At 39.5% G+C, this 19,661-nt stretch overlaps 1 protein-coding gene across 6 annotated transcripts in view; it reads right to left on the bottom strand.

Annotated features, from left to right (window-relative positions):
- The window catches only part of NHSL1 (NHS like 1), a 236,325-nt gene that overhangs the window by 67,668 nt on the left and 148,996 nt on the right, over positions 1-19,661 (bottom strand). The gene's annotated exons all lie outside the window — the stretch shown is intronic.

Genomic DNA, 19,661 nt, shown 5'->3' with positions numbered 1-19,661 from the left:
TATATAAGAAAAAGACCCAAAAATCGGGACTGTCCCTATAAAATTGGGACATCTGGTCACTCTACTTGCGTCCCAGACATGCAAGGACAGGCACTGAGGCTTCCCCTTGTGTACATGAAAGGTGCCCTCCACCCTTGCTCACCTGTGCAGTGCCAGCCACCTTCTAGCCCTACACAAATAACCACCACTAGAAATGCAGCTACCTAAGGGTTGGGGGCAAGAGTCGGACAGACAACCAGCATATAGCCCATTTGAAGCAGGTGAACCTCTACCGTTACGAGTTCCACATCCTCAGTTGTCAAGGTACTGATAAACTGCATGTTACTTATTTTACCTACCATGGAAGGATGAAGGGACTGAGCAAACTTTCTGGGACATTTCCAGTCTCTAGTCATCCTTGGAAGCAACCTTTTCCACAAATCTTGACCTTCAAAATGACAACACAGTCAACCACTGGGGGCTGACCGATAGTTAGGATGCGAGCCTGGACTTGGGAGAGACAGGGTTCAATTCCCTAACTTGCCATAGACTTCTTGTGTGACCTTGGGCTAGTCACTTAGTCTCTGTATCTTATTTTCCATCTGTAAATGGGGATAACAGCACTTCCCTACCTCACAGGGAAGTTGCGAGGATAAATCAGAGACCAAAACAGAAGTGATCACAGAATATCAGGGTTAGAAGGGACCTCAGGAGGTCACCTAGTCCAACCCCCTGCTCAAAGCAGGACCAATCATCAGATTTTTGCCCCTAGATCCCTAAATGGCCCCCTTAAGGACTGAACTCACAACCCTGGGTTTAGCAGGCCAATGCTCAAACCACTGAGCTATCCCTCCCCCCAAAAAGTAATATGATGAAATGGTAAGGGATATTTTATTTGATGAGATCATTAATCCAAGCTGCTCCTCTGGTCCTACAGAATGAAACAATGCAGGTTATTACCTGGGGGGCGGGGTGTGGGGGGGGGAAGGTTCAGAGCACCAAGAAAAGACAAGTAATTAAAAAATCACATCATCTAGTATCACAAATGCCTATTCAAAACCTTGAGAGTAGTGTGCAGAATCGCTGGCAAACTTACGCTTCTCTGTTTTTTCACCATATAGAAGTCTCTCTGCATATTCAATTTCAGGCAAGTTGAACAGTGCTCTTTTTTGGCTACTGTCAACATAGATTATTTTGGTTTGTTTTAAAGTCTGCTAATAACATTGCAACAGTGGCACTGTAGTTTACGATAAAGGACATGCGCATGTTTTAAACCTTTGAAATACAGAAGGGTTGTAAATGAGCGATCCGTTATATATGGAGTGCTTGAAACACTGCACCCATCCCCCTCTTTAGAATTAGGTTTCCGGCTGACCTGTTCCATGACAACCATCTGGGACAGTCACCCTCTGACAATGACAGCCATATAAGAGGTCTGTGCCTGTGAAACTATCTGGAAATATTTTGTTTCCTCAGAAATATTTAAACAGACCACTGAGATAGCTTCTAACCTGCATTCACTTAATACATGGAACTCTGTCCCACTGCTCCCAATCTTGTGAAAATCTGAGGCTTTAAGAACCAAAACTAGACAAAACTGGAATGTTTATAAACAGGTTTATAACATATCTACCAAAAGCGCTATAGCAATTTAGCATGATGAGAACGTTTTCAATAAGCGTTGAATGTATTGTGTCCTCTACTATTCCTGCTTCTCATACTACATGACTGTATTATGCAAAACTCAGAAAATACTTAGCAAATAAAGAATCTAGTCACCATTTATTTCCATGCAGGCGAGGTTGAGTCAACGCCCCAAACTACACATACCATGAAGTTCATGCAATGAGTGATGTGCCAAGTTACTACCAAATATACTTGCCATAGGCTCAAAATATAAATGTTAAAAGTGTAAGAGTTAGCCACCGTATTGTTCAGCAAAAAGAAACAACAGTCACAGATGCTCTGGAAAGTTTTTAAAAGGAGAGTTTTAAAAGATACAAATGCCTGGTTGAACAGGGAACTGCACTGTGAAAACTATTCCAGTGTATCTCCATTTTACATTTAATAAGTGAAATAATGGAGGAGAGATGTGTATTTCCAACATCAAATTACATGTTTTTGCTCTTAAGAGACATGCCAGTCACCAAAAAATAAAATATATCAGTGCTACTCTTCTGCAACTCTTATGTCCATGCAATATGAAGTGGTTTCTACACATATCTGAAGAAGGAGGGTATATATAGTATGACCATAGGTGCAGGTTAAGTATACTACTTAGAACTGCTCTCTGAGTCATCTCCCCATCAATCCCTTTAAGCAGGTGTTGCTGACAGAAGGAAACAACGACGGGGCTAAATCAGAATGTCACCCACCATATACAGTCTGAGCACATGTGCCCTGTATCTCCAGTGAGAGAAACAGGAAAGTGGGCCCAATCTTGCAACGTGTTGAGCGCCTCCTCCAAGATACAGGGTGTCTTCCGCTTCCATTGATTTCAAACGGATTTGAGGGTGCTCAATACTTCACAGAATTGGGCCCTTAGACAGAATAGTTCTTTCTTTCTCTCCATTAAAAAGGGCTCTTGTAATAGACCAAGGAATACCAAGCAGCTCAGATATGGAAAAGAGAGTGTCTAGCCATGTCCAATTTTATGCCAGTTCCAGTCACCTTCCCTCATGCCATCAACTATTTGTAACCTTGAGATGGATCCAAAAGGCTGTTTTCATTTAGGGATAACTAATTTATAAAATTAGAAAGGAGCCAATCACGTCTGGCCAGCTCAGGGTATTTTTTCCTGAGAACAAAAGTTAGTAGTTCCCACCACAAAGGCACTCCCAAGTGGAAATACATTCAGCTGCCCTCCTATCTTGAACTCAAGTCGCTCACAATGGCTTCTTTCAAGACAATCTCACTCTTCATGAAGCACGATACTTCCCCAGCTACTAACAAATTATAATAATTAAATCTGGGATCAGGAGAAGGAGAAAGAGAGGGGAGGGAGAAGTATTTTATCCAAAAGCAGTTGTAAAAGAGAGGTCCATGCCCCACTTAACCCACTGGGGAGCCATGCCCAAAGGCTCTCTCCGCATAGGCAATTCCCAAGCAGGTATTGATTTAAAAGATATCACAACAGTGCCCTCATTTATTCATGCTCACAGGGGATTAGGGACTGCAGACTCTGGGAAGGAGGTCGAGGGGAGGTGAAGAATGAGGAAGATGAGAAGGAGAAGCAACACGAGGTAGATAAGAAACAGACTTTGATCGATCTGATTATCCTATTTAGGCCACAACACAAGAAAGCTATTTCACTTCTTCAACCGTTCAAAAATCTTCCCTCATATTCTCCAGCTACAGCATATAACCAAGTTGCCAAAGAGAGACAGGTTTTTAGGCAGAGCTGCACACAGGAAAAATAGCAGTTTCTTCAGGTAGGAACATCTCCAGTCAAATATTGCAAGAATGTGAAGGAGGAACGAGAACATTTAGCTACTGTGTGACTTTTTAATGTTTTGTTTTAAATTTAGGTGTGCATTTTTCTTTGTTCATTCCTGACGTTAGTTAACGGAACTTTAGCTCACAGAAGTTTGTTTTTTCTCCTGAGAAATATCTTTTTAGATTACATTGGAAAATATTCTTTATTGTAAATTTCAAATGTTACCTGTGGTTGATTGTGAGCCTGGGATTTGGTTTATAGAATTGATCAGAATCTAGGATGGAGGTTGAAGAAAAACTAGTCTTTCCAAAATCTAGATCTCCTTCAGATTTATCAGATAAATTCAAGTTTATTGGTTTTTCTCAATCAATGCTAGTGAAAATAAACTATCAGATAGAAAATTTGGATTGGTCTTCTCGTTTTGTTTTTTCTATTGTAGGAGATTTTGGGGATGAGTGGGAGACCAACAAAGTCAATCACAAAAACTTCATTTCTGAACTTTTGTCCCCTCATTCATTTCACAAGTCACATTTGGCAGCAGCTATGTATTTGTCAATCCGTAGTAATATCCAGCAACCATTTTAAACTAATCCCAGTCTCTCTATGGGTGTCCTGAGGGACACACACTTCCTGCTAGTTTCATGTATTTAAAAGTCACAGAAATCATTTGGATAATGTACCTCCATCTCCCCTTCCTACATTGCTCACCCTGACAGTTATATCTATACATGGACCAAGTGGATTTTTCATAGAGTGGAGAGGCAGGAGACCTGAGTTCTTCTTTCATCTCTTCCACTAACTTTCTGTGTAACCTTCAGGTAAGTCATTAAACTCCCTATGGTCTGAGAGAAACACCCTTTGTATAGTCGGGGTAGTAATACCTCTCCACTTTTGCAAAGTGTTTTCTGCTGTATAGATGAAAAAGATGCAAAATATCATCATTACTACACATTTACAGTACCGCCAACCACATGATCCAAAAATCATGGGCCTTAAAAAAATAACACTTTGCCATTAAGTGCTGGGACCTTTAGGATACACATTTTCAAGATATTTTTCTGCAGTAATGAGGGCTAGATGCTTACTTTATGTAAATGAAAGATGAGATTCCCAGGCAGTAACTTCATTCCAGCAATTAGGATTTTAAGAAAGACACCAAAAATTGTGAGACACTTGATAAAAATCTCAAGAACTGGCAACACTGCTTTAACACAAGTACAGTCTCCCTCAGACAAACGAAATCATTTAGCTCAAGTAATGTACTGACTTCATATAAATACGTGACTTTGTGTTGTGAGAAAGTGCAAGGAAGAATCATAATTTACTTAGGATGCCTCTGCAAACTGAGCATCCATCCTCAAGTGTCTGCAGAAAATGTCTTTTGCTGGTCAATGGATGCATTGATCTCATGGTACCAAACATCAAAAAAATTGGAAAACAGAATTTAAACATTTTGTGTGGTTCAATTCCTCTTAATTAAAATGTCCCTATGATGCCCTTAAAATGAAAGATTAGTCCCATAAACGTACACTGTTAATTTGTTGAACTTTAAAAAAAAAAAATCATCATATGGATGCTAGGGCCGGATTAACCTTTTGTGGGGTCAGTGCCAAACATATTTGGGGCAATGGAGCATGGCACGGGGAGATCGGTCCCCAGAGCGAGAGGCAGGCCAGGGGCAATGGGGCATGGCATGGCAGGGGTGGCCCCGTTCCACCCAGCCCAGTGCGAGGGCATGGTTTACAAACCGGCAGTCATCTACACGTAGTGGCCCACCTGACCCTGTGCTGGCAGCGTGCCCTTTTCCCTCGGGGACGGATCTGCGCCCTGCCACACAGCCTCTTCTCCCCTCCCCCCCAAAAAAAAACTACACACACACACACACACACACACACACGAGAAAAATCTCTTTTGTGAAGTATTCAAGCTTTCACATCCTTTTAGCTGAGGAACAAGAAAGGTTTTACTCCAGTTCTCTAGTCCTCAAACAAAAACATACAAGATAGAACTTCATATTCCTGATATACAAGGTTAACAAAAATAAACGGGGAATACAGGTAGGTGGGAATGACACACCCTTAAAAAGGAAAGTTAACTGTGTGGGAGGTTAGAAGGGGGAAAGACACTGTTATCCCTATTAGTAAAATACAACTATATGCTAACTAAGGCATAGTACACAGGTGCAGAACAAGGGACACAATCACTGAAGAATTTCTGGTCCTGGGGGGCATGGAGCACATGCACACCCACAGTGAATAGCCATAGGAACCAGCACTCAGAGAAGAATTATAGTTGATGCCCAATTAGCTCATGACATTTAGACTTAGTGAATGTACAAAATGCCCTTTTTGTATACCAGTGCTATAAGTGCATTAGCAAGAACTGAGTTAATAATAACAACAATAACAATGCAGCATTTATATAGTGCTTGATCTCTTCAAAACAACCTGCAAACCTTAACTAATGAATCCTCAAGACATCCACATAAAGTGGCTAAGAAGGCCCTTTTCACAGATGGGAAGAGAAGAAAGAGGTTGATAATTTGTCCAAAACCATATGGCAGATCAATTACAGAGCTAGGACGACAACTTGAACTGCTGATTCTGTTTAGTGCTCTGCTCACACCTCTAAAACAAGTCGGGCTAGGGTGGACATAGGCAGGGCTGAAGTTGGTTATAAAACATTTTTAGAAAAATGTGCTATCGACTAACATGGGGCCAACCCAGCAAATCTTCTCCACATGGGACCTCTAATGACTTCAATGGAAGTACTGTGCCTGGAAGAACTGGTGGGTTCAGCATGACTAGATATTATAGAATAGAATATCAGGGTTGGAAGGGATCTCAGGAGGTCATCTAGTCCAACCCCCTGCTCAAAGTAGGACCAATCCCCAACTAAATCATCCCAGCAGTTTCCTTATTAAAGTAAAATTACAATTTGAGTAAGACTCACTTAACTTCAAAAATATGTCCCTTGTCCCTCAGTCCCCAACCTAATATACAGTGGAAAATCCTTCATAAGCTTTTCAGGTCTATAAAAGGCATTACACAAGTGAAAATTTAAAGCAATCCAGAACTCAGTCTGTCTTCAAAAACATACATGCCACTAGATTTATTACTTATATTTTAAAACCTCGCAACCTACACAGTCATAGCATCTTCATCATTTCAGTATCAAGTTGATAGATGCATTATACACAATATATATGACAGAAAGACATTAAAAAACCCTTGAAAATTAACAGGGGTGGGGAAGTCAACTACCACATGAACTGAAGCTCCCGACACTCAGCATCTCTAAAAGTCAGGTCAACATTTCATAATGTGTGGGTAATTTCAACATAGGCAAAGAGCCTTAAGACGCCCACACGTCAATATGATATACACTATGATTTCAAGCCTGCCAAGTCTTAATTAGAGGGGAGCTATATACCACACAAACGTGTACACAGACAATTCTGCAAGGACTCTAAAGTAATATAGTGACAAATATTTTCGGGTGTTTTCAGCCAAGATACAGAGTTCACAATAAAACTGTATTGTGCAACTCAGTTATTTTGAAAAGATAAATCCTTTGTTAATAAACAAGTTGAAAAAAGGCAAAGAATTACCAGTAGTTAACAAAAAAAGGAGTAAACGTTGGCACATTTTAATACAGTTTTAAAACTGTAGCATGTTCCTCTTCAGGTTCCAATGGATGTATTTTAAAGCCATATACAGTGGTCCAAATTCTACTCTCACTTACTAATGTGACTAACAGGACTGCTAATTCTACATACCAATATTATTATTAAACAATTTGATCTTATACTTAAATGACCCATGGCAACGAATTAGACACTAGTTATGGCTGTCAACATAAACACAAATGGAGGAGCCATGTTGTTTAAGTATGTTGTTTTTAAACAATAAGTATTTTGGTCACTGGCACATACAAAAGCCAGATGAGAGGAGTTAATCAGCAGACTCAGGGGGAAGGTTTGACCATTAATGGAGAATGTTCGATGAGAGCGTTTAAAAAAAAAAAAAAAAATCAATGATGCAAACGCGAATGAAGTTTCCACCCTTAGGAAAACGTAATCAATAAAACCTCAATAATTTTGTTTTCGAATGCACTGTGATGTGAAAAAGCCTCTAGTTTCTTTGCTCACATTTATGGATGATGATAAAGACACATTCTATTCTCCAGCAACTTTTATTAAGTATTATGAAATATAATATTAGGTGAAATACAATATCTCTGGAGATCACAATCTACATGACAAAAAGTGTCACATGATAATATCCTTATTTTATAACTATGCAGAAAGTTATCTAGTGCAAAAACACCCTCAAACACACAAATGTCCCCCACGCATACAGTAGTTATAAGGAATTACTATTTTACATATAGAGTCCAAAAATCATGCCAAGTTCATTACAGACCTGTAAAGAGACATTCTCCAATCTAATTTGCTTATCACAGCTGGTTTGATTCATGAGTAAACTTTGTAAAAGGATTTTAAGTATAGACACCTAAAATATCCAAAACATTTCCCGATGTTTAATATTCTATAACAGTGCCCATTCCAAGCATCAAGAGACGAAACAACCCCTTTCTCTGTGCATGCTTTGAGAACATATTTTTTATGCAACACCAAACAGCACCATTCCCTTCTGATGAATGAATCCCATTGAAGACAAGGTAGACAAAATAATCTTCACCAACGTCGGACACAAGAGAAAAACCTGCACTACGCTACAGCTCTCCCTCGGTAACTCTGGGGCAAAGTGTTTGGTTTACAACAAGTTAAATATACTGCTACAAAACTCTCTTATCTATTGTGCACTGAAAGAGTGCCTCTGTCTCTGATTCTATTTAATTATTTAATCTGTCACTACTACTACCATCTGTTCAGTGCTCTACTCACACACTTCCAGAACACCAGCACACTATCACTGGTCTAGCAATGCCTTTCATGTTCATCAGTCAAATGTTTAACAAACAAAAAGAAAAGCAAGCAGATAAAAAGGGTGCTGTTACAAAAAGCTGAAGGAGCTCATTTAAATTAAATCAAACTTTCTGTGGAGAAAGGCTAATTACAAATTTAACCAGAGTCTACAGGCCAGAAACTCAAGGTTAGGGGCCCCTAACAGACAGAACTCAAAACTGCAGGAAAACCACTTTAAAAAAAACCTACTCATCTGTTTTCAACAAGGGCCAAAAAGCAGATGGCATCTCATTTCCCCCCTGAGGAAGGACCTAGACTAAGACATTGAAAATCAGAGAAAAGTTGGTTCCAACCTTTATATCACCACAGTTTTTAAGTTTTACCACTGCATCCAAAAAAGGAATAGTGTAAGAGATGAATGTTTCTGCTAAAATTGAATAGTAAAAGTTGTTATTTGAATTACTGTCATTAGGCTTCAGAGTTAAAATGTTGAGACAAATGTTGACCCTTCTCCAAATTACTGTTTCAGAGTAACTGTGCATTCCAACAGAAAAGCCTGGTTCACACTTGGAAGGGATGCTTCCAAACCATAAGTGTTAGGAACTGAGTTTTAAAAAACAAAACATTAAATTCGACAGACACTTAGTCCGTCACAAGGGCCAGATCTATACATCATGTGGGTCAGATCCAGCCAACAGGCTGGATGTTTGCCATCGTATTGACAAAGTGTGGTTCTAACAAGAGATAAGAACTGCAACCTAACAGTTCAGCCCAGTGCTTGAGGGACTTCTATTTTAAAATGACAAATACTCAGACTGAAGTAAATCTCTCTCTGTATGGAAGACATATGGAGACTGATTAAATGCAGCTCCACTCTGGTAAGTGACTGCAAAAAATGGTATCATGGGGTTTCATATATAGCCCCTCAGTGACTCCATGTCAGATTATTTGCTCAGTTTAGAAGTAAAATGATGTTTTTCTAACTGCTAAAAACTGCAGACGAAGCCAGGGATCTGAAATTCAAGCTGTGCTCTTTCTAGTTCATACATCAACCCAAATAATCCAGACCCATCTTGATATTTTTATGAGATTATAAATTTGATTGATAAAGATAGTAGTGTTGATGTAATATACTTAGACTTTTGTAAGGTGTTTGACTTGGTACCACATGACATTTTGGGTGAGTGGTAAATAAAGAAGAGGACAGGTCATTGACACTGAGCAATCTGGATCAGTTGGCAAACAATATGTGTTTTAATATGGCTAAATGTAAATGTATACATCTAGGAATAAAGAATGTAGGCTATACTTACAGAAGTGGGGACTTAGTGACTCTGAAAAAGATTTGGGGTTGTGGTGGATAACCAGCTGAACGCAAACATCCAGGACAATGCTGGGGCCAAAAGGGCTAATGCAATGCTTGGATGCACAAACATGGGAATCTTGAAAAGGGGTAGAATGGTTATTTGGCACTGGTGTGACCACTGATGAACTGCTGTGTCCAGTTCTGGTGTCCACAATTCAAGAAGGAGGTTTATATATTGGAGTTTATATACAGAGAAGAGCTGCGAGAATGATTAAAGGCTTAGAAAACGTGTCATAGTGATAGATTCAAGGAGCTCAGTCTATTTAGCTGAACAAAGACAAGGTTAAGGGTTGACTTAATTACAGTCTGTACCTGCTTATGTGGGACACAAAGATTTAATAATGGGTTCTTCAAGCTAGCAGAGAAAGGTATAACATGATGGCTGGAACTGAACTGGACAAATACAGACTGAAAATAAGGCGTAAATTTTTAACTGAGAAAGTAATTAACCATTGGAACGTATTACCAAGGGTCATGGTGGATTCTTCATTGCAAGCAATTTTTAAATCAAGATTGGATGTTTTGCTGAAAGCTATGACCTAGGAATTATTTTGGGAAAGTTCTATGGCTTGTGTTATATAGCAGGTCAGACTTAATGATCACAATGGTCCCTTCTGGCTTTGGAATCTATCTATTAATTATAGTTACAGTTGAGATGCAATTATAATGCACTGCTTTAAATGCTAGACTATCTTATCTGGAGTTATGAGCAAAAAGCAGATGCGTGTTTAGACAATAGTATATTGTGAGATGTATTCTACCAATATGTTTGGTCTAGTCTGATTAATAATTTTTCTAAATTGAGCAACTCTTGTGTGTATTCACCAAGTTCACTAAACTGAAATATTTTTGTAATTTGTAATTATATATCAGTTACCACATGCCTGGATTCTGAAGACATTATTTAAATGTGGTATTAAATACTCAACTAACCTCTTCCTAATCTCTCTTCTTCTGAAAGATTTAGTGAATACTAACAAAATACCATCTGTTGATACTAAGGTAGGGCTAAGTCTTTAATACCAAAATATTCCTAGCCTCACTTTGGGGCAGCCACATTGATAGATTGAATCAGCCACGAACCTCAAAGTTTCTGAGTAAGACAAAGCATACTCCAGTTCCAGCCCCATCCTTCCTTTTATACAAGCAGGGATTTGGGAATTCAATCAGCCATTCACTCGCACCTCTCCCTTTCCCAGAAAGCTAGAGTTTAAGAGTTCCACCATTGTCCTTCCTGTTGCCAAGTCAACCTGCAACCTCGTTGCTTTAAAAATTCCAGAAGGAGGAGTTCCCTGCCCTCCTAAAGAGTCTGCAAGGGGCATGGGGAAACAACTAGGATAGGCCTTAGCTCTCCTGCTTTAGTTAGATTTTTTTTTTTTTTAAGCAGTGTAGCAGTCTTAATTGAAGTATACTGGCCTAGTTTAGACACAGAGGGTAGCAGGTGTCTTTCCAAGAGTGCATCTGTTATGAAACTGAAATTCTTGAAGAGTATATTCCATATCACCTGATTTGCATCATTTGCCTTGCTAAAGTCACTCAGACCATCATTGCTGCAATGCAATCTTGTTTTACAAAAGCACCAGCAGGATCACACTCACTTCAGTTTTATCTCTATCCATGTGATGTCGCCTGAATGCATATTGAGACTGTGGACAGCAGAGTAGAGGGGAACCAAACACTAACCATTGCTTAGCCCGGTTCTATAATTAGTTCAAAGAAATTGCCACTTTTTAAAATCTAAAGGAATACACAAACCAGAAAATGTGAATTACAAAAAAACAAAACAAAACAAAAAAAGATTGTAGTAGTAAAACAGAAAACCAAGGACTGAAATGCTACCTGAAGCACTTAAGTATCACTGTTATAATCATTTAACTCTGCAATCTGAAAGGAAAACTTGCTGTGTTCCAAAACAGCAAAGAGTGAATGTCTAGCACAAGGCAAAAGACTGCCATCTACAGAGAACCACTGGCACTCATCAATTTGCAATGAGTAGCTATGCAAACTATTAAGAACTAGACCATGATAATGTAAATCTGGGAGTGAAAAGGAAAAAGTCAATCCTTGCAGTGTACTCATAACCTATATTTTCTGTCTGCCTTAAGACAACTGAGTGTTTTCCAATGGCAGCAGGTGCATTCACAATGCAGGAAAAAATAAATACATGCAAGCATTTCAGTGTCTTGCCTCCAAGTGTGACAGATTTTATCATCGTAAAAGATGGGTTGACACTCAACACATGAAGCAATCAACGTATTTGCTGTGTGGAATTTTGAGCACAGAAATTCTCAGTGTTCCATTTTTCTCCACTATTTGTCTCTCAGTAAATTTCATTTTCAGATTTGCAGAGATGGCTATACTCCCTCAGAAAACATGCAAAAATGAAAACTTTCAATGTGTCCGATGCAAAAGCCATCTTCAACTTTTAAAAAAAGGGCGGCAATGCATTTATGTTCAGAAATAGGTCCAAATTTACTCAGAAACTGTCCTTTTTGCATGAGAGGTTCACAAGTCTGTAGCAAAAATGTATAAAACCTTGAACTTCACATAGTTTTTTATTTCTTTGTGTCTAATCTCTAACTAATATCACCACTCCATTCCCAAACAATCCCACCCAGATCCTTGTCCCATAAATTAAAATAAGTATAAGAACCAGAGAGAGACCCGACAGACACACAAACAGAATCATATGCCAGGTTTCTTTTTCTAGGTAACGTGAGGGTTATAATTAACAACTCTGAACAAGAGATATGGCTGTAATAAATTACCACTCAGACATTCATACAAATAAAATACCAACTTGTTTTGGTTTTCACCTGCATACAGTCATCAACCAAGACATATTTCATTCTAAGCACTTGTCTTTCTGTTCAAATCTTTCCAAATTTTCAGTATGAGTCAAAGAACAGAAAGAGCAGAAGGACAACACATGGATCATATTAGGATGGTGTGCACACACCAACACTCTTGAGATTTATATTCTGAAGATACAATTACTATTTCATTTTCCCCTTTCCTACTATTAAACAGCCTTCAATGCATTCAGCAACATCTCCCATACGGTTAAGATGAATGCTGTAATTAATATGCAATTAATAAGATAGTGCGATCAACTGCTTTTGTTCAATGAGGCAGCTGGCCCACATGTCGGATGGTAATCAGACAAATTAAGATGGACCACTTTTGTTTACTGATGAACTGACAGCACTGTGGTGCTTAAATGTCACCAATCCTATTATAATTTTTTAGTATGTGGATGGACGACAAGGTGACCACCTTACAGATGTCCTGGATAGGCACTTCGGCCAGGAAAGCTGCCAACAAGGCTTGCACTCTGGTTGAATGGACAGTTATTCTTGCCAGAGACAGCACCCTTGCCTGCTCATAGCAGCGATCCAAGAAGGAAGTCTTTGAGCGGACATCATACGACCTTTCATTCTGTCGGCCACTGCGACGAACAGCTGGGTTGATTTGCGGAATGGCTAGCGCCCTGACATTTAGGGAATGCAGCCGATGTTCCTCCGACGTATGTGGCTTTGGAAAAAAGACGGGCAGATAAATATCCTGGCCCATATGAAACTGGGAGACCACCTTGGGCAGGAAGGAAGAATATCTTTTATTGGACCGACTACTGTTGATGTGAGAGACAATCCCTGTGTAAGCTCGAAAGCTTGTCACTCTCACCAACGGAAGTTGGTCCAATCACAGAATTAGTTAACCATAAACCAACAGTGCAGAAAATGCACCTCAACTGCAAGCTGATTGCCTTTTATGACTTCATCTGGAACCAGCTACCTCTCTTCGAGAAGCAATCTTTCTGAACCATGACATTATAAAATAGGTTTACATTATGCTGCCATAATCAATTTTTGTTGGCAAGCCTAATTCAATTAGGTGTTTGCCACTGATGAGGAGAGTCCTTAAAATGCTTGTACTTTTTCCGGTGAAGTTTTAACGTTCGGCTTATTGTGTTCCAGCCTTAATCTGATTTAAGTCCAATTTTTTCACATTACAGCAACTGCTCTCTGCACAGAAACACTTGCTGACTACAACACATTGGATGGAGCAATCCATGGTAAAGATTTGAGAATATACTATATTCAGCATCAAAAACGCATCTGAAGACGTTTAATCAGATTCGGTCACTGCAGTGACTACATACCCTAAACTCTAACCACCATCCTCTGCAACAGATCTTATATCTCATTTACTTCAGATTTGAACTTGTAAGGCTCCTCCACCTGATTACTTAAAGCAGACAGTCATTGCTCGAATTACAAGAGAGCCTATACAAAGATGTGTCTATACTTTGCATTCTTTCAGATGCCTCAGATTCACACAAGTGATGTTAATGACCTATCAAAACCTCTCCTCCACTTCTCTATAGCATATGAGTGCCATAGACTGCATCCTGTATAACAGAACATTCAGAGAAATGCAATATCTCATTCTTACAATGAACAAAAATGTGTATTATTCTGTTTATACCTAGCACTTGATTTAACAGCCCGGCTGTTAAAATGTTCTCCCTTCAGCACATTTGCCTTGCTTGACCACAAGTAGGCCTCTCTATTCATCTATTTGCTTTTCAGTACATTTACCACTTTGCCAGCATTCCATCATAAAGTAAGTCGTCTTTATTCAGTACGTTTCAAGAGCATTCAGAATTGGTCTCTGTTTTCTTCCCTAATTGCCCCTACTGATAATTTTTCAAAGTTTGAGAATTAGGGTATTAATCCTACTATCTGGGCCAAATTCTTTATAGTAAATCAAGAACAGGAACAGAACTTAACTTTTCAATTGCAAATATTTAAGGTTAAATTTGTCCTGCAAGGGTCATTGCACCAACCCTTCCAGTGGCTTCCTCACACCCAAGAGCTGACGATATGTCAAGTCCAGCCAGGAATAGGTGTAAGGAGCGAAAGCACGATAGGAGTAGGGCTGGAGAACAATGCACATTGCTGATTCCCCAGCTGATAGGATGGTACCTGAGGGACTGTTTTAAGTGGCATAAATTAGAGAAATCTGGTGACTGCTCTAACTTGAACAAAGGCCAGTTCAACACTCAGCTACACCCAGAAATGGGAGAGCCATAAAGGTAACTTAAAGCCACCTTTATCTCCACAACTAGCTGTGTCAAGCAAAGACTGGACCCTTCATTGTCATGGGTAAATCATAGAATATCAGGGTTGGAAGGGACCTCAGGAGGTCATCTAGTCCAACCCCCTGCTCAAAGCAGGACCAATCCCCAGAAGGATTTTTACCCCAGATCCCTAACAGGCCCCCTCAAGGATTGAGCTCACAACCCTGGGTTTAGCAGGCCAATGCTCAAACCACTGAGCTATCCCTCCCCCCCAGAGTAAATCACTGGGTTACTCTGGTATTTGCTTAAATAATTACTAATAATTGGGAAATTTTAGTTCCTACAGTGATGGACACACTGGAAAGAAACAGTAAGGAGAGAGAAAGACATTCACAGGCAGTTAACAATAAGAAAGCCAGACTTTGTTCTGAAGGCTCCATTAGTTTATAACTTAGCTTAATTAGTCATGTTCTTTACATTAAGGCCTTGTCTACACTACAAAGTTTTGTCAGCAAAACTTTTGCCGACAAAACGGGGGAGGTATACGCACTACAAAGCTACTTTTGGTGGCAAAACTCTGCTGTTTTGCCAACAAAATAAAACTACCTCAACGAGAGGTATAAAGCCTTTTGCCGCAGAGTTAAAGTGACAAAGGGTCAGTAGACACTGCTGTTCGTTTTGTCGACAGAACTGGCTTCCGCCAGTATCCCACAATGCCTGCCCTGACCACTGTTCATTGTTTTGATCTTGGCTGCCCTGCAGGAATGCGCCCATCACCTTTCAAAGTCCAGGGAAGTATCTGACAGCTGAGGGTGCTGCTCTGTTTGGGAAACAAAGAGCAAATCATTAAGGTGGAATGCTCCTGTTCTGCAGGCACGCAGAGCAGGCTGCTTCAGGAGAGACTGCTGTGCAGAGTAGAGTTGGGGGGCTGTTGTCTTGCAGGGTATCCTCCTCCCCCTTCCTCAGGATAGGTCAGTCAGCCTGCTGTCTCCCCTACCCCAGACACACCACTCTCGTCTCCTCCCTCATGCCCCCTCACTTCAGTTGAGAAAGTGGTGGACAATCTACTAGGATGCCCCTGGAACCATGGGACTGAGAAACCTGCCCCATGTGACGCTGTACCTGCTCCATGAGGCATTGCAAACCCTTCCTAAATCACCCTGCACCCAGTTGCCCTGTGGGATAGCTACCACAGTGCACTGCTCTCTGTGTCGATGCAAGAGCTGTTAGTGTGGATGCACTCTGCTGAGACAAGGAGCTAGTGTGGACATGCAACAGTGGTTTAATTAAAGCACTTTAATTAAAGTGACATAACTTTTGCGGACAAAACTTTGTAGTGTAGACAAGGCCTTACTCTCACACAGACATTTTCTGAATGGCAGACATCATTATTATACAGGTAGATGCAAAAAACAAAAACAAAAAACTAACAAAAAGCACCTGATACCTAAGATTGGACCCTTGGTGTCTTCAGAAGGTGTAACAATACAAAAAGAAAACATTTTCCATCTCATGTTGCTACTAGATAATAAAAACTCTGAGAAGTTTCTTAGCAGCAGCTACCAATGTCAAACATAATCTAACACTACTAAAAACACACTCCCCAAACAAGAAAAGAATACGCCTCCCTTCCAGTATACTCAGCTGTCTCAAAAAACAGATGAAACTGTTCAGTTAACTCAGTAATAAACACACAAACCCGTTCCATTCTTGACAACCTGTCAATTCAGGGATAAAACACTGTTTCAACCTAACTTCTCTCTTGGGAAACCAATCAGCAACCAATCTAGGCTGATGGGTTTGTTTATAATCATGGATAAGTAAGGACGTCTCTGTCACTGTTGCTTTGCTGACCTACTGGTTTGTTGTTTTTTCTTGAGAGAAGGAAGATTATTGAAAGACGCATGATTCCTATTCCTGGATTCTGCTTGATTTCAATACCCTGATTACTTATAAGAAATGGGTCAGTAATGATGGCAGAGGAACAGAGTCATGGACACTGGACCAAGGCAAGACTAGCAACATAGAACCCTCATTTTACAATGTCAAATTTAAATATACTATAGTTATTTACACTACAAAATAGTAAAGTAATATTACTTAAACTGTAGTGTTTGGGATTATTACCGCAGAATGCAGAGTACTTCCCCACCCCTCTAATAAGGGTGGCCCGTTAACTTGTGAGAAAGTTCAGTAATTTGACCACATTGTGCTTTAAAACAACCTCAGTATTATGGAGTGCCTTTTCAGTAGGGTAAATCAGTGCTGTGAAACCACCTGAAATGCTGTTCTCATTCTGCTTGATAAGGACCCCAATGGGAGGCTTTTATCAACAGAGATAAAACCCAGCCAATAAGCACGTACTGTGCTCTGCGGCTATCACTACCTGTTCCCAGAAATTCCTTCAGCTCTTAAACACTTTTGTTCCTTAAAATAAACATTAACAAATTTAAAAATAAAACAAACTCTACTATCTAAAGGTTAAACATCCAGTACTTGTCCAATGGGGGTGGTTTACGCTTGTTCTTCATAGTGCTTGCAACTTATGCCTTAATTATGATTCGTCTGTATGCTCTTTTATGGTCTTAAATGAGGAAATGGGGGTGGAGAGCTGGCAGGAAAAAAAACTGTTCCTGAGTCCCTCCAGAATGCATACATCTTGTGAAGACTAGTGCAGTAGGGCATCACATAAAAAAGCACAAACAGTTCTCTTGGAGAAACCTGCACAGGATACTCAGAAACTGAATTAGAGAATAGATGAGCTGATGGCTGAAGCTTCCTAATGTCTTATTTTCACAACTCTGCATCTCCCAGTCACAACCATGTAATGCTTTAACATTTATATGATTTTAATTCCTGGTTCAGAGTTCATTACGCACTGATCCAATTGTATTAGTTAGTGAGTCAAACACAGCCTCGCAATGAATCACAAATATCCAAATATGAATGAAAAGAGAGACCAAAACACTTGCTAAATTTAAGTAGATGGAATGATTTCAAATGCTTATTTGAAAAAGGAACTAAGATCACCAATGCACATTTAACATATACTTTTAACTACTGTAGTAACTAATAAATAGCTTCCACAATTGGTTCACCTCTGATCTTCCTTCCTGCTTCACCTCCACCTCCTCTCCCTTGCAGGAGAATTTCATTATTAAGACACAACAGGATGGAGGGGGGGTGGGGGGGGAAGAAGAGAGAGAGAGAATTCCTTCCACATATGCAGCACAAAGAGAAAGGAGTGAAAAGCTCTCTGCAGGATTTCTGAGTGCTCTATCTATTTTTCTTAATCTTAACTTCATAGTCTGAAGAAGCAGGTTCAAACAGAACAGCTATTCTACATATCGTGAACGTAATTAAAACTGAAACATACCAAAAGGTCATTGCTAAGGACCAGCTCTGTACTTTGTAACATGCTAAGTTATCCTGTGTAGTTCAGAAGTGGCAACTAACACCAGAATCAGATATTAAAAGACAAAAAATTGTCTGCAAAGGGTCCTTTGTACCAGACTAGAAATTCTATTAAAACAAAGCAACTATAAATCTGTATTGGTAAAACTGCATTTACGCTTCCACGAGCTCCATCAGAGGGTCTGTTTCCTAAAATGTTATAGCATGAGACAGATGAGCTACAACATTATCAGATTTCTTTTTATACGAAATAACTCAGCATTTTCCCCAATACACATATATTATAGATATTTCATATAAATTTTGCTGTCATTCTTTTTCTTTTTCCCTTTGACTACACCAGAGCTGCCCTTTTGCTCTTAGATACAAAACTCAACAGAAGAGCTGCTCAGCAGGACCCTCTAGGTTATGTTTCTTTAGTTACATTTTGAGAAATTATTTCTTCTTTAAACAGGGCAGGGATATCTATTCAATAACAGGTTGAGATCATTCCCTTCTTGGCACAGAACACCAGCGGAAGCATGCTTGGCACTAGATGGAAGAATGCTAGAATGCAGTAAACTAGAGCTATGTCTAATTTCACTTATCAGAATTAGTATTGTATGGCTAGGTAGTGTTTTTCAATTGTTGGTGATAAATAGACATCATCAGAAGATCAGCTTGAAAGCAAAGAGGAAAAGAAAATCAATACAGCTGTAAATGAATTAATTCACTTTTTCCAAACAAAGCCTAGTGCCATTAAGCCCAGCAGGTTTTTGCAAGGGATGTTTTCCTTGCCTTGTGCACATTTTGCTTATATACTTTTCTGAACAACCACTCCATGAACAGCTGGGTGCCTTTGCTTGGATGGACAGAGAAAAGGGGAGGCAAGCAATGATGTTAACAACAGCCAGTTGAGCATTACCATTATAGATTCTTTCCCCTCTGTCTTCTATCTCAATCTCTATTTACTAATGGAACCTGACCTTTCCAAAAAAAGATTAATTATGACTCATGAATTCTTCTCCTCACATGCAGAAGAAAAAAAAACTTAGACATAAAGGGCTTTTCTTAAAGTACTCATCTATTGCACCAATAGCAGTTTTCATCTAAATGGAAGATTTAACATCTATGAAGCAAATCTACCTTTTCCTTTGGTTTAATTTTTATCTTCTGCTTTGAATATTAATTGCTTCTCTGGTTCTTTAAAATGTAAGTAATATGGCAACATTCCATCGATACAAAACACTGTTTTGCTAAAAAAAAAACCCCTGAATAATTAAACTGACGCAGATTCCCGAGAGCTCTCAAACATGGTCACATCACAGCATAAAGACAACACCACGGCATCTTCACTTATCAGTTACATAGCAAAAAGCACTGCCCATCGTTTAATATTACTTGAAACAGTACATTTGTTGTAAACGAGATTCATTTTCTAATCACACTATCCTACAAAAAAACAATGACACTT

Source organism: Malaclemys terrapin, chromosome 3 (assembly GCF_027887155.1).
Source record: "Malaclemys terrapin pileata isolate rMalTer1 chromosome 3, rMalTer1.hap1, whole genome shotgun sequence".
In the NCBI taxonomy this organism is placed as follows: domain Eukaryota; kingdom Metazoa; phylum Chordata; order Testudines; family Emydidae; genus Malaclemys; species Malaclemys terrapin.
The sequence above is the reverse complement of the archived record's forward strand: the minus strand, read 5'-3'. Positions and strand labels throughout refer to the sequence as shown.